Here is a 23,175-nt window from a genome sequence, read left to right as displayed (position 1 = left end):
AGGGAGGTAACAAAAGGAAAGGGAACTGTAAAGGAGGTAGTAATTATATGCGGTTCTGTTACAAGTGGAAGAGAGTATTGTAATAAAGAAAAGACCATTTAAACTCCCAGTCTATCCCTCCCCCACACCCTTACCCCCTGGTAACCATAAGTTCCTTCTCTAAGTCTGTGAGCCTATTTCTGTTTTGTAAATAAGTTCCTTTGTATCATTTTTTTTAGATTCCGCATATGGGATTGACACGTACACACTGCTATATTTAAAACAGATAACCAACAAGGACCTACCGTGAAAAAAAAAAAAAAAGATCAGTCAAGACCCCAAAAGGAGATGATGTCCCACCTATTTGATGAAAATAGGAACATGTTACCAGGCACACAATGGACCTGGAGAAATAGTTTTCAAGGTAGATGAGACAACATGATCAAAGACCCAAAGTTACAGAGTGTGAGTCCCGGAAGAGTTTTAACAGCCAACTCGCAGCCCATTTTCTCCCATGGTGGGATGAACTGAAACACTTCCTTGAGCTTGTTCCCTGTCTAGCTCCCCAACCCTAAGTTCACTGCCCCCAAAACAAACAACTTCCATCAGGAAAAATGTTGAGGGTTTGATTAATACATTTGGAGATTAATATATGGTGCACATTGAACCATTCCAGGCTAAGTTAATGACTCTTTGTAATTAATTTAGGCTCAGCAAGGAGCTGTCAATAAGTGATATCAATAGTAATAGGAGGAATATGGTTTTTCTACATGAAACTAGGTGGTGCTGTCTTTGAAAAGATATTAAAAATTGTTTATGATGAGAACTCTTTATCCTAAAGTAACTGGGGAAAAACAGCTTCAGCATCAATGTTTTCTTTCCGATCAAGGAACCAGAGCCCATGGCTGAACTCTATGGAGCCAAAACTTGAAAAAAGGAGAGTGTCCTTTAACTACCAGTATTTTCAGGATAGAAGAAGGGTCTTAGGGTGGGCTGCTTCTCACAGAGGCCATGTGGAGTTTTGAAGTGGAGTTTTTCCAGGAAGGAGAGGAGCGTTTACAAAAGGACTAGAGTAGGCGTAACAGGACTTCTAGAAAGGACTTCTTTTTCTAAAAATATAGTGGGTCTCAGATAACCTAAAGATGCTCCTGCTACAAGCAAGCTCAACTTTTCATTAAAATAATATATTTGATAAATGCATACAAAACTAATAGTAAAGGGAATGCAATTCTCAGGTGCTAGAAAGGAAGCAGAAATTGAAAAACCAAATGGGAAGTGGTTTTATGAACGCTGTAGTTGTTCTGGGGATGGAGTGTGGTGTTAGAGATCTTGGTACCTGGATCTGTCAGGGTGTGATTAGAGAAGCAGAGCCACTATGAGGGATAGCAGAAGGATTTGACCTTACACACTTGTGGGAGCTGGTTAAACGGCCTTCACTACTGCAGCTGGTGCTGGGCTTGAAGTGAAGCAGGCAAGGAGTTGGGAAGGAAAGGAGGTCCTGCAGTGGGGGGAGAGCAAGGACAAACTGGGACCTGTGAGGACAAACTGGAACCACTGAGGATGAACTGCGTCTGTCTGTCTCTCACTACCTGCAAGATTTCACTTGTAATGATGCAGGGGACCTTTGGGGGAATTTGTTGTCCTTTGGCAGGGAGCTGCCAGCAAGTTTGAAGGAAGCTGAAGATGGAAGCTCAGTGAGTGCTGGAGGCTGGAGTTCAGTGCGGCCGCCTCGTGCCAGCCAGGTCAGTCAGGGGATCATGATAAGTTCACGGGACATGGACCTTCCGTGCATAAACATGGCTGCCACTTCTCTTCCTCCTTCCAAGTCTTGAGGGGAATGTTAACCAAGAACCATGCAGAGAAGGGGATTCTGGAAAATGCAGTTCCTGCTGAACTAAGTTGATAGAGTATAAACCACCCTTTAACTTGTGGGTGTGGCTCTAAAAACTATTGAGGGCACGAAAAGAGGTGCTGGGTCCCTGGCACCTGGGAGTCAGAGCCCAGACCTTTCGTAAAGCTCTGGAGCCAACTTGAGATTTCATATTGTATTTTCAAAGTAATCTATTTGTCACCTGCTTTTGCTTATAAATATATCCATTTTTTGCTTCATTGATTTCACATCTTATTTTTATTTTGATCATTCCCATTACTTTCTTTAGATTTAATTTGCTCTTATTTTTCTAGGATTTTAAAGTGGGTTTGAATTCCAATTTTGACATTATTAAGTGTAAACCTTAGGCAAGTTACCTAATCACCCTGCCTCAGTTTCCTTATTAAAATGGGGATAATCCTGTTACCTAATTCGTATGGTTTCCGTGAGAGGTAAACAAGGTAGTACATGAAGAGAATTTCCACCCCATTCGTGTACATTGTAAGGACTGAATGCATGTTAGCAGTTATTAGCCAATTAAGTCATAACAAGAAGAATATGCATTTATTGACTGCTTTAGTGAGAGAGGCTCACAATAATTTAATGAGACAGGTACTTTGATTTTTACCATTTTGCATGTGAGAGAACAGCTGTTCAGAAAGATTCCTTGTGCAAAGAAAGTCTATGGTAGAACCAGGACTAAAGCCCAGCTCGTTCTGACTGTAAAGTCTATGCTCCGTGTATTTGCCCTTTAAAAACAAAAGTAGCTGCCACTTATAGGATATTTACCCATACACTAATTACACCAGCCCCTCTGCTAAATATTTTACATGCATTGTTTCAGTTCCTCTCTGCACATGGCTGTGACTTTGATGGTATCGCCCCTGATTTACCGATGAAGACCTTGAAACACAGGTTAACTAACTCGTCAGATGTCTCATGGCGAGGACGTGGAATAGTAGCCATTCAAGCAACCCATGATATTTGACATGATTTTTTAAATGTGTTTCGCTAGAAAACTAGACTACCTCTTTACCTCTTCATTCGATTATTTTTATTATCCAAGTTACAACTCAGGGACCGAGCTACTATTTACCATGAACCAGTTACTACCCCTATGGTTGAGCACAGCCTCTGTTTCCTCAGTTCCATAAAACAAATATGGTGGCGGGGATGATGGTGAAGGGGGTGGTATGGCTGTCAGTCATTAGCGGTTACTACATGCTAGGCACTCTTTCTAAGCACTTTGCACATGTTGATAGATTATATCAACTCAAACAAATGAGACAGGACTTCCCTGGTGGCGCAGTGGTTGGGAATCCGCCTGCCAGTGCGGGCGATGCAGGTTCGAGCCCTGGTCTGGGAGGATCCCACATGCCGCGGAGCACTGGGCCTGCGCTGTGGAGCCCGTGAGCCACAACTACTGAGCCCGCGTGCCACAACTACTGAGCCCGCGTGCCACAACTGCTGAAGCCCACGTGCCTGGAGCCCGTGCTCTGCAGCAAGAGAGGCCGCCGCAATGGGAAGCCCGCGCACCACAATGAAGGGTGGCCCCCGCTCACCACAACTAGAGAAAGCCTGTGCGGCAATGAAGACCCAACGCGGCCAAAAATAAATAAATAAAATAAATAAATGTATTAAAAAAAAAAAATGAGACAGCCTTATCTCCACCTGAGATTAAAAAAAAAAGTCACCCTAGCCCTTCTTTTCTCTTGGGGAAAACTCAGGTAATTTCTTAGTTTTTCACTTTCTCCATCTGCCAATCTAAGGCAAAAACATTAGCCTCTCCCTCCTTTGGGGCGAAGTCTTGAGGCCAGATGAAGTCTTTACCAAGAAAACACTCAAAGCAGAATGTCTCAGAAGGCAACACATAAATAGAGAACAGTATTTATTAGCTATTTTGTATCTCCAGGGCACAGAAGTGAGTCAAGCCAGACATCTGTCTGCTGTGCCCTTTCCAGCCGCCACTTTGTATGTTAATTTTACACCCTTAACATTTATTATCAAATTGGCTGGTTTAAATTTCTGAGATGAGGGGTGGAAGGCGGTCTTCACTCAGGGGACCCATCTTCTGTCACTTTATGGAAATGAAACTCGGAGTTTGTTTACTGCTGGTCTGCGAAATCCCAGGTGGGGAAATGCTAATTGTGGAAAGATGGAGGCTTGAGGCTGAGTCAAATGTGTACCATAAAATCAGATGCATAGGAAGCCTGAATTCTGATTCTTCTCTGCCCACAGCAACCCGCTTGTATAATGACATCTCTTCGCTTTATGTGCTTTATATCATCCTAAAAAAGCATGCATGGCGAATAGATTATAAACACTTATCAGAAGTGTTCCATTAGGTCCGCCTTTGCTATTCACAGCAGAAGTGGTAAACAGACGCCGAAACAGACATCACAAAATGCTTGCACTACACTCACACTTATTTTGATTGATAAAGGAACTCTTTCAGTTCTCATTAGATCCTATTTCCTCCTGCCTTATGACAGTGATAACATGTTCAGTATCGATTAAGGCTGATAGACTGTGAGTAGTAACAACTGGTAGCTCATTATAATATTAAAGAAAACACATGATAAAAGAAAGCAAAAAAAATGTGCAATAAGCTGGGGACTGTTTAGTTTAGGGATAAAGAGCCCTATTCATCTATATACATAAACCATCTACCACAGCCGTTTCCACATTTTCACCTGCATTAAATTCTGCACTCCCCACTGTATTTGGGCACCATTAAGTGACATACAAAATAAATTCCGTGCACCACAATGTAGAGAACATGTGTTCCATGTTCATATAGGAACAAAACAGAACAGTTGCTGCTGGGAATGCTGTTTCTTTCTATGATTTATGTATGTTATCTCTGTGTTTAGGTAGTTAGTCAAGCAACTAGGTTAAAAAAATAGTCTGTTCACCTGTTGAGGAGAGAACCCTTGAAAGAAAATAAGGTTTATTTCTCACCTTTTTCTTTTTTACTGCAGTATAGTTGATTTACAATGTTGTGTTAATTACTGCTGTACAGCAAAGTGACTCCGTTTTTATATATATATATTCTTTTTCATATTCTTTCCCATTATGGTTTATCACAGGATATTGAATATAGTTCCCTGTGCTATACACTAGATCCTGTTGTTTATCCATTCTGTATATACGAGTTTGCATCTGCTAATCCCCAACTCCCAATCCATCCCTCTCCCAGCCCCCTCCCCCTTGGCAACCACCAGTCTATTCTCCATGTCTGTGATTCTGTTTCTGTTCCACAGATAGGTTCATTTGTGTCATATTTTAGATTCCACCTCTAAGTGATATCATATGGTATTTGTCCTTCTCTTTCTGACTTACTTCACTTAGGATGGTAATCTCTAGGTCCATCCATGTTGCTGCAAATGGCACTATTTCATTCTGAGTAGTATTCCATTGTATATATGTACCACATCTTCTTTATCCATTCATCTGTCGATGGACATTTAGGTTGTTTCCATGTCTTGGCTATTGTGAATAGTGCTGCTATGCTATTTCTCATCTTATCTCCTATTTTCTTTGAAAAACTTAAAGCCAGACTCCTGGCCATTAAAACTGTGATTATTCTGGAGTGAGATGTCAGTGGACAGGGGATTGCTGGCCACCTCTGGTATGAGACACAAAAGGAGGGAATCTTTATACTGAATAATTAAAGGGCATGCACTTAGTTCCAGGGCTTTTGATAATTACCTTTCATTGTTTTTTGTTTCTTGTTTGTTTGTTTTTATCTTCCCCCAAATTGCAAACGGCAGATTCTATAATACATCAAGTTTGTAGTTAAGGTCACTACAATGATATTTCAACTTTGTTTGTTCTAACACATTCTGTCCTACAGTATAGAAATATGTTAAAATTTTTTATAGGACTAGAAAGGGGGAATGGTTAATTCTGCCAGGGTTATTTGGGAAAGCTAAATCGATTAAATGACATCTAATCTGTGGCTTGAGAAATTATTATAATTGTTATCAGCTCATCTCTTCAAACCTAGGGTATCATGGGATTGAAACTTCATCTGCATTTCATGTACTGTGTGTATAATATTGGGCTCAAGTGCCATTAAAGAGAGATATTTCTTCCTTTAATAAGTGTGGAAATAAGACCTCATCAGCTCGATGTTAATGAGAGGCAAATTCATGCCAAGACAAGAGTCTGAAACGTCTATATTTTTATTAGGTCTCTCAGCTAGCTCTTGCTTCTTCCTATTATTTCCTTCCATAGCAAAGAGTCTGATATAGATATGGCAATCCCTCTATACTACTGTGCTTTTAAGGCATGGTTCCTGGCATCCTCTCTCTTTGTCTCCAAGACTCTGGAGAAGGTGATGATATTTTGTTATATCTTTTAAACATCTAAGTCTGGTTTAGTTTATATATATATCATCTCTCTTGTTTGAAACCGTACCTCTATTGCTAACTTTTTGAAAGTTTAGCTTTTAAAAGTGAATGCAGAACAGCAGTCGGTAGAGGAAAATAGGAGGTCAGCAGTATTTTTCTCTTTTTGTAAAGTTGGGAGATATTACGATAGACTTATAAGTAACTGAGATTGATCCAGGAGAAAGAGGAAAACTTGAGGGTGCAGGAGAAAGGAGGATTGAATACAGGAACAAATCCCTCTTGGGTGAGAGGAGAGGAGATCCAGTGAAATGTGGAGTGGTTAGCTTTAAATAGAGACAGAGTCAGTTCATTCATTGTAACAAAAGAGAGAGTTTGTGGTGGTCTCAGAGTGAAAGAGGCTGCATCTGACTGTAGGTTATAGGGGCCCAGTTCAACTGGCTTGGCGAGGGCTGTAGCCTGAGACAACTTGCACTGGGGACTTCTCATCTTTGCTCCTCTTTGCATGTTGCTTTGAGTTGCTTTAACTTTAGATCCATTTTTGTCTGTGGTGGAGGATCTGCTCAACAATAGCACATACCCTCACAGCTGCACCACCCTGCCTGGTACAGGTTGGAAAACCATCCCACAGAAGCTCTCCAGTTGCTCTGATTTGGGTCACATGTACACCCTTGGCCAAACCAGGAGGCAAGGTTCAGTACCCACCCCTTGACCAACTGCTGTAGCTAGGAGGTAGGGTCTTGTACAAAGGTTGCAAGCTCCCTTTTGAACTGCTTTGCTGCATCCCATAGGTTTTGGGTTGTCGTGTTTTCAACGTCATTTGTTTCTAGGTATTTTTTGATTTCCTCTTTGATTTCTTCAGTGATCTCTTGGTTATTTAGTAGTGTATTGTTTACCCTCCATGTGTTTGTATTTTTTACAGATTTTTTCCTGTAATTGATATCTAGTGTCATAGCATTGTGGTCGGAAAAGACACTTGATACGATTTCAATTTTCTTAAATTTACCAAGGCTTGATTTGTGACTGAAGATATGATCTATCCTGGAGAATGTTCCATGAGCACTTGAGAAGTGTATTCTGTTGTGTTTGGATGGAATGTCCTATAAATATCAATTAAGTCCATCTTGTCTAATGTGTCATTTAAAGCTTGTGTTTCCTTATTTATTTTCATTTTGGATGATCTGTCCATTGGTGAAAGTGGGGTGTTAAAGTCCCCTACTATTATTGTGTTACTGTCGATTTCCCCTTTTATGGCTGTTAGCATTTGCCTTATGTGTTGAGGTGCTCCTAGGTTGGGTGCAAAAATATTTACCGTTGTTATATCTTCTTCTTGGATTGATCCCTTGATCATTATGTAGTGTCCGTCTTTGTCCCTTGTAATAGTCTTTATTTTAAAGTCTATTTTTTCTGATATGAAAATTGCTACTCCAGCTTTCTTCTGATTTCCATTCGCATGGATTGTCTTTTTCCATTCCCTCACTTTCAGTCTGTATGTGTTCAGACCCCCTGAAGTGGGTCTCTTGTAGACAGCATATATACGGATCTTGTTTTTGTATCCATTTAGCTAGTCTATGTCTTTTGGTTGGAGGACTTAATCCATTTACATTTAAAGTAATTATCGATATGTATATTCCTATTACCATTTTCTTAATTGTTTTGGGTTTGTTATTGTAGGTCTTTTCCTTCTCTTGTGTTTCTTGACTAGAGAAGTTCCTTTAGCATTTGTTGTAAAGCTGGTTTGGTGGTACTGAATTCTCTTAGCTTTTGCTTGTCTGTAAAGGTTTTAACTTCTCTGTCGAATCTGAAGGAAATTCTTGCTGGGTAGAGTCATCTTGGTTGCAGGTTTTTTCCTTTCATCACTTTAAATATGTCCCGCCACTCCCTTATGGCTTGCAGAGTTTCTGCTGAAAGATCAGCTGTTAACCTTACAGGGATTCCCTTGTGAGTTATTTGTTGCTTTTCCCTTGCTGCTTTTAGTATTTTTTCTTTGTATTTAATTTTTGATAGTTTGATTAATATGCATCTTGTTGTGTTCCTCCTTGGATTTATCCTGTATGGGACTCTCTGCACTTCCTGGACTTGATTGACTATTTCCTTTCCCATATTAGGGAAGTTTTCAACTATAATCTCTTCAAATATTTTCTCAGTCCCTTTCTTTTTCTCTTCTTCTTCTGGGACCCCTATAATTCAAATGTTGGTGCATTTAATGTTGTCCCAGAGGTCTCTGAGACCGTCCTCAATTTTTTTCATTCTTTTTTCTTTATTCTGCTCTGTGGTAGTTATTTCCACCATTTTATCTTCCAGGTCACTTATCCGTTCTTCTGCCTCAGTTATTCTGCTATTGATTCCTTCTGGAGAATTTTAAATTTCATTTATTGTGTTGTTCATCCTTGTTTGTTTGCTCTTTAGTTCTTCTAGGTCCTTGCTAAACGTTTCTTGTATTTTCTCCATTCTATTTCCAAGATTTTGGATCATCTTTACTATCATTAGTCTGAATTCTTTTTCAGGTAGACTGCCTTTTTCCTCTTCATTTGTTTGGTCTGGTGGGTTTTTACCTTGCTCCTTCATCTGCTGCGTATTTCTTTGTCTTCTCATTTTGCTTAACTTGCTGTGTTTGGGGTCTCCTTCTCACAGGCTGCAGGTTCGTAGTTCCTGTTGTTTTGGTGTCTGCTTCCAGTGGGTAAGGTTGGATCAGTGGGTTGTGTAGGCGTCCTGGTGGAGGGTGTGGTGCCTGTGTTCTGGTGAATGAGGCTGGATCTTGTCTTTCTGGTGGGCAGGACCACGTCCAGTGGTGTGTTTTGGGGTGTCTGTGAATTTATCATGATTTTAGACAGCGTCTCTGCTAATGGGTGGGGTTGTGTTCCTGTCTTGCTAGTTGTTTGGCATGGGGTGTCCAGCACTGGAGCTTACTGGTCATTGAGTGGAGCTGTGTCTTAGTGTTGAAACGGAGATCTCTGGGAGAGCTCTCGCCAGTTGATATTATGTGGGTCCGGGAGGTCTCTGGTGGTCCAATATCCTGAACTTGGCTGTCCCACCTCAGAGGCTCAGGCCTGACACCTGACCGGAGCACCAAGACCCTGTCAGCCACACAGCACAGAAGAAAAGGGAGAAAAAAAAGAAAGAAAGAAAATAAAATAAAATAAGTTATTAAAATAAAAAACTATTATTAAAATTTAAAAAGTATTTAAAAAAAAAAGTAGAGAGCAACGAAACCAATAAACAAATCCACCAATGATAACAAGTGCTAAAAACTAAACTAAGATAGACATAAAAATCAGCAAGTAGTCAGTTGCCTACAGCAAACCCCAAGTCTACAGTTGCTCCAAAATGCCACTGCCTCAATTTTGGGATGATTCGTTGCCTCTTCAGGTATTCCACAGATGCAGGGTACATCAAGTTGATTGTGGAGATTTAATCCACTGTTCCTGAGGCTGCATGGAGAGATTTCCTTTTCTCTTCTTTGTTCACACAGCTCCTGGGGTTCAGCTGTGGATTTGGCCCCACCTCTGCATGTAGGTCACCTCTGGCGTCTGTTCTTCACCCACACAGGATGGGGTTAAAGGAGCGGCTGATCTGGGGGCTCTGGCTCACTCAGGCTGGGAGGTGGGAGGGGTACAGAATGTGGGGCGAGCCTGCGGCGGCAGAGGCCAGCGTGACATTGCACCAGCCTGACGCGCGCTGTGCGTTCTCCCAGGGAAGTTGTCCCCGGATCACGGGACCCTGGCAGTGGTGGGCTGCACAGGCTCCCGGGAGGGGAGGTGTGGATAGTGACCTGTGCTCGCACACAGGCTTCTTGGTGGCTGCAGCAGCAGCCTTAGCGTCTCATGCCCGTCTCTGGTGTCCACACTGATAGCTGCAGCTCGTGCCTCTCTCTGGAGCTCGTTTAGGCCGTGCTCTGAACCCCCTCTCCTCATGCACCTCCAAACAGTGGTCTCTTACCTCTTAGGCAGGTCCAGTCTTTTTCCCAGACTCCCTCCCGGCTAGCTGCGGCGCACTAGCCCCCTTCAGGCTGTGTTCACGCAGCCAACCCCAGTCCTCTCCCTGGGGTCTGACCTCCAAAGCCCGAGCCTCAGCTCCCAGCCCCCGCCCGTCCTGGCCGGTGAGCAGACAAGCCTCTCGGCCTGGTGAGTGCTGGTCGGCACCGATCCTCCATGCGGGAATCTCTCTGCATTGCCCTCCGCACCCCTGTGGCTGCGCTCTCCTCCGTGGCTCCGAAGCTTCCCCCCTGCTCACCCCCTGTCTCTGCCAGTGAAGGGGCTTCCTAGTGTGTGGAAACTTTTCCTCCTTCATGGTTCCCTCCCAGGGGGGCAAGTCCTGTCCCTATTCTTTTGTCTCTGCTTTTTCTTTTTTCTTTTGCCCTACCCAGGTACGTGGGGAGTTTCTTGCCTTTGGGGAAGTCTGAGGTTTTCTGCCAGCGTTCAGTAGGTGTTCTGTAGGAGTTGTTCCACATGTAGATGTGTTTTTGATGTATTTGTGGGGAGGAAGGTGATCCCATGTCTTACTCCTCTGCCATCTTGAAGGTCCCCCCCGGCAGCAGCATTTTTAAATCTACATCATAGGTCATCATAATGGGAAGACCGGTGAAAGCAATTTCACACTGAAACACTCTCCTGCTGCCTGTAACTTGGCTCAGCAAATGTCACCCCACAACTATTTACTACCATATTTATGGTTTTGACATTAGCTTATAAATAATGTCAGCCTAGAGACCGAGGGATGACGCTATGCAACAGCAGCTGTGATGGGATGGTCCAGAAAGGCAACGAAACCCTCACTAACATCTGAGGAGGAGGCATTCAAAGTAAACTCCAGCAATTACCAAGAATCATAACTTCCCCCATAAAAACAGTCTGAGCAAAGCCTAAATGGTGCTTAAAATAGCATTTCTCGCCAAAACTTCCCCATAAAATTGCAGAACCCAGTTGAGATAGCTATAGCTGTCATAGGCCTTCAGGCAAATAAAGCTCAGATTGATGGGGATGATGTCAAATGGAATTCCTTTGGGTTTCATATTCACATTGACATTCTGATTCCGGGCACCAGATGAGAGCTGGGAGCCAAATGGTTTTTCAAAGTGAGAGCTGAGGGATATAAAGAAACTTAGGAGGGGAAACCCTATTGTTGATATTGTGCTCGATCATTGTAAAACTCTGAATGCTTTATGATGGTCTTTCCACATCATACATTAAACTTATATTTTCCCAAATCATTTTTGCATCTCTGTTCTGCCGCTAGGAAGATGGCTTTCTAGAATGAGCCGTAGCCATGATTCTTGTCATCTCCAACGTCTCTGATCACCGTTTTCCAGTGAAAAAAGAGGCATCCAACCTCTCTGCATTTAAGTTCCCTCATTGGCTACTTGGGTGATTTTGATACCTCCGTCCTACTTTTGCTGCGATGATTAAGAGAGCAAGAGGGGGCCTAGAGGGTGCTAGGTCTGGTGCCTGGTACCCAGGAAGCACAGAACTAATGATCACTCTCATCGGTTGTTCTGTCCATCCCTTTGTAGTTGCCTCATGTTCAAGTTTCCTTAAAGAATCCTAAAGGGATGTGAATCCTCTCAGCCCAGAAGGAGCGTGGGGTGGGGAAGCCCACGCTGTTGGATTGTGGGCAGGCACTGCCATCACAGCTGGGCTGCATGGTCGGCAGCGGGGAGGGGCCAGGCTCACCCAGGGGGAGGCAGGCAGCGTCCCCAGTTTTCTCTGGGAAGACTCAATACAGCCTGCTACCACCAGAGGGCGGCAGTGGGCGTCCGCTCAGAGGTGGGTGGGAGTCATCAAATCCCTTCCATTCTCCCTCCCTAAAGACACAGGATCCCTTCTCTCCACTCCCTCTCTGCCCATAGCTCTACCACTGCTGTGGGGTCAGCCTTCATCCTTTCTTTCCTGTACAGAAGATTACCCAGTTATCTCTATTATCAACTCTCCCCAGCCTCCCATATATATCCTTCCTTCCTTTCTTCTCTCTGAATGGAAACCATCCACTCAAGATGCTGTGTTCCCTTTCAGAGGTGCACATCACAGCCTCCTTCCCTTTCTACCCTGTTCCCCTCCTCCTGCCCTCATGGAGGAAGCACGTGGTACGATTTACTACAAAGGTCCTGGGCTTATCTCCTTGCTCACCCACTCACTCACCGGGTGGCTTTGGGAAAGATTTTAAGCCTTAATTGCATTTAAGTTTAACAGGAACAATATTAACACATGAATCATAGCCTAGTGAGGGTTACATGTGTTAACCTCTGAGAACAGTCCTGACAGATAGGAAGTGTCTAACAGAGATTAGTTGTAAATGAAACCAAGTCAGACATGGGAACATATGCAGAAAATACGATCTGAGCATTTCGGGGATAAGGCCACCATCTTCTGTTGTCTCCCAGACCTGTTCTCAATTCCCCATCAATAGAATAACAGCTTTTTTAGAGTGAGATCTTGGAATCCGAATCTGAAGTGTTCACCCTGGTCCACATGCTTCCAGGATGAACCTCCCTCCCTGGGTGCTGCTGAAAACAGCTCACACCAGTAGGTCACCAAGAACTCCAGGACTTTGACGTTTTCCATCAGGGTCTCTCCAAGGACGCCACATTCCCACGAAGAGCATCTTACCCTGTACTGTTGCATCATCAAAATTCTCTGCTGAGGTTTTCTCATCTCAGTCTAATTATCTCAGCTACTGTGATCATCTCTTGTGAAATATTTTTTATCTGAGGCACTTGGCCCATCTCTGATTATAAATATTGCCAAAAGTGGTGTCTGTGACACATTCATGGCTATTGCCACTACAATACACCATGCCTCTGTCAATGGGTGACAGAGTCTTGAGATCATTCTTTTGCAGAGCAAGGGAGGAGAACAGAGATATTTGGCCCTTGACCTTGCTTTGCTAGACTTCAGTGAAAAGCTATGAACTATCTGAAACCCAGTTCCTCAGGACACAGAGGTAGGGAAAGACAAGGTTCCCTTGAATTTTTACAAGAAGAGTTTAAGTTTTCTGACCACTTAAACCCCTTACCTTAACCCTACCTCTGGCAAAATGCTTTTTCCTAAAGATACAGGCAGAGAAAAAATAAAATAAAAAGCAAAAAGAAACAGTGTAAGTCAGAGAGAAACTTGGAAAAGACGTGCAATTTTACAGCACAGACAGAGCAAGATTGTCAGCTTGTGAAATAGAAGCAATGCAGAAATGGTGTTGATTATGTTGCAAAGCCAGCTAGCTGGTTGGTCCTGATGTCGTCTCACCCTGCTCTTGCACGCTCTGTGGGATTTGGTAGAGAAGAGCATCTCTGTTCTCCCAAGAGGGAGAGCCCAGCCAGAAATATTGTGCCTGAGACAGTCAGGTATCTTTCTGTGTACTTTTATCAATAATTATGAAACCATTTTCATAGGCTTTGCTAATAAACTACACAATAGTTACGATCCCCTGCTGGAAGTCTCCTTGAGAGAATCTGACTGGATCAGTATTGCATGCTGTTGTTGTGCAGTCATAGTCTCTTGCCCTTGGACCACTTCACTGCTCACTGGCCCGACTTCCAACTGGAAAAACCAGTATTTCCTTGCCTGAGGAATTTCTTTAGCTTCCAGAGCCTGCTTTGCACCTGTCCAGCAGGCTGGAAGTACCAGGAAATTAACACCCACTTTCAGCATCTCTCAACCAATGACTGATGGGAGTTGGTGTATTGATATGTTAGCTCCCTCACTATTTGGATGGGAAGACTCCAATGCTCTTTTACCTGAGATTCCCCACAGCTGTAAGCTCCTGGAGAATAAGCCCTTTATAAATTCCATCCCTCCCTATCTTATTTTGCTGCTTCTCTACCAGGGGCTCCTGAGAGCACCTCCAAGATAAACGACTTGCCCTCAAATCCTTGTCTTACTGCTGTCTTCTGGAGGAACCCAAACTAAGGCAGCAAAGTGCATCGTTCCCTTTTTTTTTTTTTTAAAGATAATAGTCATCTTTTCTTTTTAAAATTTATTTATTTATTTATTTATTTTTGGCTGTGTTGGGTCTTCGTTTCTGTGCGAGGGCTTTCTCTAGTTGCGGTAAGTGGGGGCCACTCTTCATCGCGGTGCACGGGCCTCTCACTGTCGCGGCCTCTCTTGTTGCGGAGCACAGGCTCCAGACGCGCAGGCTCAGTAGTTGTGGCTTACGGGCCCAGTTGCTCCATGGCATGTGGGATCTTCCCAGACCAGGGCTCAAACCCGTGTGCCCTGCATTGGCAGGCGGATTCTCAACCACTGCACCACCAGGGAAGCCCTCATCGTTCTCTTGACAGCTGATGCCAGGAGGAAGATTTGGTGAAACAATGCTTTTTTGGAAACCAAGGCAAACTTAAGAGTAGAGTGATCCCAACAACCTGGATGAGAAATGGACAACAGTGGAAATTGATGACAGTGACCATTTGCAGAATCAGTAGGAAATTGAGTCAATGGGCAAGTGACCATAATGTCCCAAGGAAGATGAGGAAGGGGCACTGGAAGATAGCTGTGTGGATTAATTAGCAGCATAAAAATTAGAGGAACCTTTTGATGAGCTTGGTTTGTAGGCTTCTCTTGACCATGGGAAAAATATATGTACACACACAAAGAAGGAATATGATAGATTTTTGCATATTAAGCCTACCTCACAATCTTGGGATGCACTTCTTTTAATCATGGAGTATCATCCTTTTTACATACTGTTGTATTTGATTTACTAATACTGGTTAAATGTTTTTGTGTTTATGTTCCTGTAATGAAAATATACTGTATCAGTTTTTTTTTTTTAAATCTTTAGTTTTAGTATCAAGTTAATCCTATTCTTATAAAACTCTGGTCCATTTTCTGAAAGAGGTTGTGTAAGATAGTTTTAATTTCTTTCTTAAATTGTTGTTAGAATTCACCAGCAAAACTCTCTGGGTTTGCAGTTTTCTTTGCAGGAATGTATTTAATTTCAAATGTGTTTTCTTTACTAGATAGAAGGTTATCCAGATTTTCTATTTCTTTTACTTTCTTTAAATGTTTTTTTTTTTTTTTTTTGGCTGTGCAGTCTGTGGGATCTTAGTTCCTTGACCAGGGGTTGATCCTGTGCCCTCGGCAGTGAAAACATGGTGTCCTAACCACTGGACCACCAGGGAATTCCCTGCTTTCTTTAGAATCCCTATTTTCATTGAGTTTTAAAAATTTTTGTGTAACATAATTTACATGGAGTAAAATTCACTTTTTTAGGGTATAGCTCTGTAGGTTTTGACAAACATATATAGTCATGTAACCAACATCCCACCTGAGAACAGTTTCATCAACTCCCCAAATTCCCCTGTGCCACCCTGTAGTCAACTCTCCCCAACTTATCTGCTGGTCACTATTGATCTGTTCTCCAGTCCTAGGACCTTGCCTTCTGCAGAAGTAATATAAATGGAATCATGTAGTATTTAGTCTTTTGAGTCCTGCTGCTTTTCACTTAGCATGTTGCATCTGAGATTCATCCATGTTGTCGCATGTATTGATAATCTGGTCCTTTTTATTGCTTAGTAACATTCCATTGTAAGGATGTAACACATTTGTTTACCCATTCTCCATTTGAAGGATACTTGGGTTGTTTCCAGTTTGAGGCAATTATGAAATAGTGTTGCTATAAAGTTTTGTGTGTAGGCTTTGTGGTAATCCAGGCTTTTGTTTCACTTGGGTAAATATTGAGGATTGGGATGTTGAGTCATGTATGTTTAATTATACAGGAAACTGTCAAAACGTTTACCAAAGTGACTGCCATTTTGCATTCCCAACAGCAGTGTATGAGAATTCCAGTTATCTACATTTTCAACAGCCCTTGGCATTATCACTTTTTACTTATTTTAGGTATTTTAATAAATGTGTAGTCGTAATTCATTGTGGTTTTCATTTGCATTTCCATAATGCTGGTCATCTTTTCATGTGTTTATTTGTCAACTGTGTATTTTGGTGAAGCGTACTTTCAAATTTTTGCTCATTTTTAATTGATTTTATCTTTTATTAAGTTTTGAGAATTCTTTTTACATTTTAGACACAAGTCCTTTATTAGATGTGCAATTTGCAAATGTTTTCTCCCTGTCTTAGCATTTCATTCTCTTAACAATGTCTTTCAAAAAACAGATGTTCTAAATTTTAATGAAATCCAATTTTCTTAATTTTTTTGTTAACGGATCATGTTCTATGCGCTGTATCTAAGAAATCTTTGAGTAATCCAATGTCACAAATTTTTTTTTGATGTTTTCTTCCAGAATTTTTATTGTTTTAGGTTTTATATTTAGGTCTGTTATCATTTTGAATTAATTTTTTTAGCGACTACAAGGTATGGAATAAGATTCATTATTTTGCATACGGGTATCTAATTATATGAACACCATTTGTTTAAAAAGGCTATCCTTTGTTCATTGAATTGCTCTTGCACCATTATTGCAAATCAATTGACCAAATACTTGTAAATTTTTTCCTGTACTTTTAATTATTTTTTCTTTGATCTATATGTCTATCCGTTCTCTAATACCACACTGGTTTGACTACTGTAGCTTTATAGTAAGTCTGGAAACATTTAGTGTGAGTACTAAATAGTTCTTATATTTCAAAGTTATTTTGAATATTTCATTTCCTTTTCCTTTCCATACAATCTTTAGAATCAGTCTATCAATTTCTACCAAAAACTCTGCTGGTATTTGTTTGGAATTACATTGAATTTGTAGATTGGTTTAAGGAGAACTGACATCTTAAAATTGATTCTTCCGATTTAAGAACATAGTATATCTCTCCATTAACTCAGGTCTTCCGTGATTTCTTTAATTAAGATTTTGTCGTTTTCAGCACAAAGATCTTTCAGGTATTTTGTAAGAGTTATACTTAAATATTTTATGTTCTTTGATTCCGTGGTAAATGGTAAGGGTTTATTTCAAATTGCAATTGTTCATTACCAGGATATAAAAATGTGTTGTATATTGATCTGGTATTCAGCGATCTTGCTAACTTCATTTATTAGTTGTATGAGGTTATTTTGCAGATTCGTTGGGATTTTCTACATGGAAAAAAATCACATTGTATATGAAGAGACAGTTTTATTTCTTCCTTTCCAAGCTCTATGTTTTTTTTTGTTTTATTTCTTTTTTGCCTCATTGCACTAAGACCTCTGGTGTGATTTTGAATAAGAGTCATGAGTAGCCTTGTTCTTAGGTTGAAGGAATTGAGTTGCCTTTAGGTAGGCTGTTAATTCTACTTTTCTTTGTATGTGTCTTTCATCAGGTTGAGGAGGTCCCCTTGTATTCTTACTTTGCTGAGAAATATTTCTTAAAAACCAAGAATGATGTTGAATTTTGTCAAAGGCTTTTATTTTTTGCATCTACTGAATTATCGTGTCTTTTTCTTCTTCATTCTGTTGATACGGTGAGTCTTACTGATTGATTTTCAAATGTTGAGCTAGCCTAGCATTTGCAGAGTAAAACTACTTGGTCATAATGCATTATACATTTTATAAACTGTTGGAATTGATTTGCTAGTTTTTTAAAAATCGTATTTGCATCTGTGTTCATAAGGGGTCATGGCCTGTAGTTTTCAGATATTCTATATTTTTGTCATTTTTCAATACTTTTTATCTTTCAAGAAATGTATTCATTTTGACTAGCTTGTTATATTTGTTGTTGTGTTGTTGATAATCTTTCCTTTCTACAATTTTAATGTCTTAAGACCTAAGGTAATACCCCCTCTTTTATTCCTGATGTTGGCAATGTGTGTCTTCTCTTTTTCTCTTTTTTCCTGATTAGTCTGACTCTTGGCTTATCAAATTTATTGATCTTTCCAAAGAACTAGCTTTTGATTTCATTGAATTTGCATTTGTCAATGTTTTATTTCATTGACTTACATTGGTATATTAATTTTTTCCTTCCTTTTACTTCTTTCTTTCTTTTTTTTTTTTTTTTTAAACATCTTTATTGAAGTATAATTGCTTTACAATGGTGTGCTAGCTTCTGCTTTACAACAAAGTGAATCAGTTACACATATACATATGTTGCCATATCTCTTCCCTCTTGCATCTCCCTCCCTCCCACCCTCCCTATCCCACCCCTCTAGGTGGTCACAAAGCACCGAGCTGATCTCCCTGTGCTATGCGGCTGCTTCCCACTAGTTATCTATTTTACATTTGGTAGTGTATATATGTCCATGACACTCTCTCACCCTGTCACATCTCACCCCTCCCCCTCCCCATATCCTCAAGTCCATTCGCTAGTAGGTCTGTGTCTTTATTCCCATCTTGCCACTAGGTTCTTCATGACCTCTTTTTTTTTTTTTTTTTTTCCCTTAGATTCCATATATATGTGTTAGCATACTGTATTTGTTTTTCTCTTTCTGACTTACTTCACTCTGTATGACAGACTCTAACTCCATCCACCTCATTACAAACACCTCCATTTCATTTCTTTTTATGGCTGAGTAATATTCCATTGTATATATGTGCCACATCTTCTTTATCCATTCATCCGATGATGGACACCTAGGTTGCTTCCATGTCCTGGCTATTGTAAACAGAGCTGCAATGAATATTTTGGTACATGACTCTTTCTGAATTATGGTTTTCTCAGGGTATATGCCCAGTAGTGGGATTGCTGGGTCATATGGTAGTTCTATTTTTAGTTTTTTAAGGAACCTCCATACTGTTCTCCATAGTGGCTGTATCAATTTACATTCCCACCAACAGTGCAAGAGTGTTCCCTTTTCTCCACACCCTCTCCAGCATTTATTGTTTCTAGATTTTTTGATGATGGCCATTCTGACCGGTGTGAGATGATACCTCATTGTAGTTTTGATTTGCATTTCTCTAATGATTAATGATGTTGAGCATTCTTTCATGTGTCTGTTGGCAATCTGTATCTCTTCTTTGGAGAAATGTCTATTTAGGTCTTCTGCCCATTTTTGGATTGGGTTGTTTGTTTTTTTGTTATTGAGCTGCATGAGCTGCTTGTAAATCTTGGAGATTAATCCTTTGTCCGTTGCTTCATTTGCAAATATTTTCTCCCATTCTGAGGGTTGTCTTTTGGTCTTGTTTATGGTTTCCTTTGCTGTGCAAAAGCTTTGAAGTTTCATTAGGTCCCATTTGTTTATTTGTGTTTTTATTTCCATTTCTCTAGGAGGTGGGTCAAAAAGGATCTTGCTGTGACTTATGTCATACAGTGTTCTGCCTATGTTTTCCTCTAAGAGTTTGATAGTGTCTGGCCTTACACTTAGGTCTTTAATCCATTTTGAGTTTATTTTTGTGTATGGTGTTAGGGAGTGTTCTAATTTCATACTTTTACATGTACCTGTCCAATTTTCCCAGCACCACTTATTGAAGAGGCTGTCTTTTCTCCACTGTATATGCTTGCCTCCTTTATCAAAGATAAGGTGACCATATGTGCGTGGGCTTATCTCTGGGCTTTCTATCCTGTTCCATTGATCTATATTTCTGTTTTTGTGCCAGTACCAAACTGTCTTGATTACTGTAGCTTTGTAATATAGTCTGAAGTCAGGGAGCCTGATTCCTCCAGCTCCATTTTTCGTTCTCAAGATTGCTTTGGCTATTCGGGGTCTTTTGTGTTTCCATACAAATTGTGAAATTTTTTGTTCTAGTTCTGTGAAAAATGCCAGTGGTAGTTTGATAGGGATTGCATTGAATCTGTAGATTGCTTTGGGTAGCAGAGTCATTTTCACAATGTTTATTCTTCCAATCCAAGAACATGGTATATCTCTCCATCTGTTTGTATCATCTTTAATTTCTTTCATCAGTGTCCTATAATTTTCTGCATACAGGTCTTTTGTCTCCTTAGGTAGGTTTATTCCTAGGTATTTTATTCTTTTTGTTGCAATGGTAAACGGGAGTGTTTTCTTAATTTCACTTTCAGATTTTTCATCATTAGTATACAGGAATGCAAGAGATTTCTGTGCATTAATTTTGTATCCTGCTACTTTACCAAATTCATTGATTAGCTCTAGTAGTTTTCTGGTAGCATCTTTTGGATTCTCTATGTATAGTATCATGTCATCTGCAAACAGTGACAGCTTTACTTCTTCTTTTCCGATTTGGATTCCTTTTATTTCTTTTTCGTCTCTGATTGCTGTGGCTAACACTTCCAAAACTATGTTGAATAATAGTGGTGAGAGTGGGCAACCTTGTCTTGTTCCTGATCTTAGTGGAAATGGTTTCAGTTTTTCACCATTGAGGACAATGTTGGCTGTGGGTTTGTCATATACGGCCTTTATTATGTTGAGGAAAGTTCCCTCTATGCCTACTTTCTGCAGGACTTTTATCATAAATGGGTGTTGAATTTTGTCGAAAGCTTTCTCTGCATCTATTGAGATGATCATATGGTTTTTCTCCTTCAATTTGTTAATATGATGTATCACGTTGATTGATTTGCGTATATTGAAGAATCCTTGCATTCCTGGAATAAACCCCACTTGATCATGGTGTATGATCCTTTTAATGTGCTGTTGGATTCTGTTTGCTAGTATTTTGTTGAGGATTTTTGCATCTATGTTCATCAGTGATATTGGCCTGTAGTTTTCTTTCTTTGTGACATCTTTGCCTGGTTTTGGTATCAGGGTGATGGTGGCCTCGTAGAATGAGTTGGGGAGTGTTCCTCCCTCTGCAATATTTTGGAAGAGTTTGAGAAGGATAGGTGTTAGCTCTTCTCTAAATGTTTGATAGAATTCGCCTGTGAAGCCATCTGGTCCTGGGCTTTTGTGTGTTGGAAGATTTTTAATCACAGTTTCAATTTCAGTGCTTGTGATTGGTCTGTTCATATTTTCTATTTCTTCCTGGTTCAGTCTCGGCAGGTTGTGCATTTCTAAGAATCTGTCCATTTCTTCCAGGTTGTCCATTTTATTAGCATAGAGTTGCTTGTAGTAATCTCTTATGATCGTTTGTATTTCTGCAGTGTCAGTGGTTACTTCTCCTTTTTCATTTCTAATTCTATTAATTTGAGTCTTCTCCTTTTTTCTCTTGATGAGTCTGGCTAATGGTTTATCAATTTTGTTTATCTTCTCAAAGAACCAGCTTTTAGTTTCATTGATTTTTGCTATTGTTTCCTTCATTTCTTTTTCATTTATTTCTGATCTGATCTTTATGATTTCTTTCCTTCTGCTAGCTTTGGGGTTTTTTTGTTCTTCTTTCTCTAATTGCTTTAGGTGCAAGGTTAGGTTGTTTATTTGAGATGTTTTCTGTTTCTTGATGTAGGCTTGTATTGCTATAAACTTCCCTCTTAGAACTGCTTTTGCTGCATCCCATAGGTTTTGGATCGTCGTGTCTCCATTGTCATTTGTTTCTAGGTATTTTTTGATTTCCCCTTTGATTTCTTCAGTGATCACTTCGTTATTAAGTAGTGTATTGTGTAGCCTCCATGTGTTTGTATTTTTTACAGATCTTTTCCTGTAATTGATATCTAGTCTCATAGCGTTGTGGTCGGAAAAGATACTTGATACGATTTCAATTTTTTTAAATTTACCAAGGCTTGATTTGTGACCCAAGATATGATCTATCCTGGAGAATGTTCCATGAGCACTTGAGAAAAATGTGTATTCTGTTGTTTTTGGGTGGAATGTCCTATAAATATCAATTAAGTCCATCTTGTTTAATGTATCATTTAAAGCTTGTGTTTCCTTATTTATTTTCATTTTGGATGATCTGTCCATTGGTGAAAGTGGGGTGTTAAAGTCCCCTACTATGATTGTGTTACTGTCGATTTCCCCTTTTATGGCTGTTAGTATTTGCCTTATGTATTGAGGTGCTCCTATGTTGGGTGCATAAATATTTACAATTGTTATACCTTCCTCTTGGATCGATCCCTTGATCATTATATAGTGTCCGTCTTTGTCTCTTGTAATTGTCTTTATTTTAAAGTCTATTTTGTCTGATATGAGAATTGCTACTCCAGCTTTCTTTTGATTTCCATTTGCATGGAATATCTTTTTCCATCCCCTCACTTTCAGTCTGTATGTGTCTCTAGGTCTGAAGTGGGTCTCTTGTAGACAGCATATATATGGGTCTTGTTTTTGTATCCATTCAGCCAGTCTGTGTCTTTTGGTGGGAGCATTTAATCCATTTACATTTAAGGTAATTATCGATATGTATGTTCCTATTCCCATTTTCTTAAATGTTTTGGGTTTGTTATTGTAGGTGTTTTCCTTCTCTTGTGTTTCTTGCCTAGAGAAGTTCCTTTAGCATTTGTTGTAAAGCTGGTTTGGTGGTGCTGAACTCTCTCAGCTTTTGCTTGTCTGTAAAGGTTTTAATTTCTCCATCAAATCTGAATGAGATCCTTGCTGGGTAGAGTAATCTTGGTTGTAGGTTTTTCTCCTTCATCACTTTAAGTATATCCTGCCACTCCTTTCTGGCTTGCAGCGTTTCTGCTGAAAGATCAGCTGTTAACCTTATGGGGATGCCCTTGTGTGTTATCTGTTGTTTTTCCCTTGCTGCTTTTAATATGTTTTCTTTATATTTAATTTTTGATAGTTTGATTAATATGTGTCTTGGTGTGTTTCTCCTTGGATTTATCCTGTATGGGACTCTCTGTGCTTCCAGGACTTGATTAACTATTTCCTTTCCCATATTAGGGAAGTTTTCAACTATAATCTCTTCAAATATTTTCTCAGTCCCTTTCTTTTTCTCTTCTTCTTCTGGGACCCCTATAATTCGAATGTTGGTGCGTTTAATGTTGTCCCAGAGGTCTCTGAGACTGTCCTCAGTTCTTTTCATTCTTTTTTCTTTATTCTGGTCTGCAGTAGTTATTTCCACCATTTTATCTTCCAGGTCACTTATCCGTTCTTCTGCCTCAGTTATTCTGCTATTGATCCCATCTAGAGTATTTTTAATTTCATTTATTGTGCTTGTCATCGTTTCTTGATTCCTCTTTAGTTCTTCTACGTCCTTGTTAAATGTTTCTTGCATTTTGTCTATTCTATTTCCAAGACTTTGGATCATCCTTACTATCATTATTCTGAATTCTTTTTCAGG

This window comes from Eubalaena glacialis, chromosome 17 (genome assembly GCF_028564815.1).
Source record: "Eubalaena glacialis isolate mEubGla1 chromosome 17, mEubGla1.1.hap2.+ XY, whole genome shotgun sequence".
Classification (NCBI taxonomy): Eukaryota; Metazoa; Chordata; class Mammalia; order Artiodactyla; family Balaenidae; genus Eubalaena; species Eubalaena glacialis.
This window is presented reverse-complemented; position numbering follows the sequence as displayed.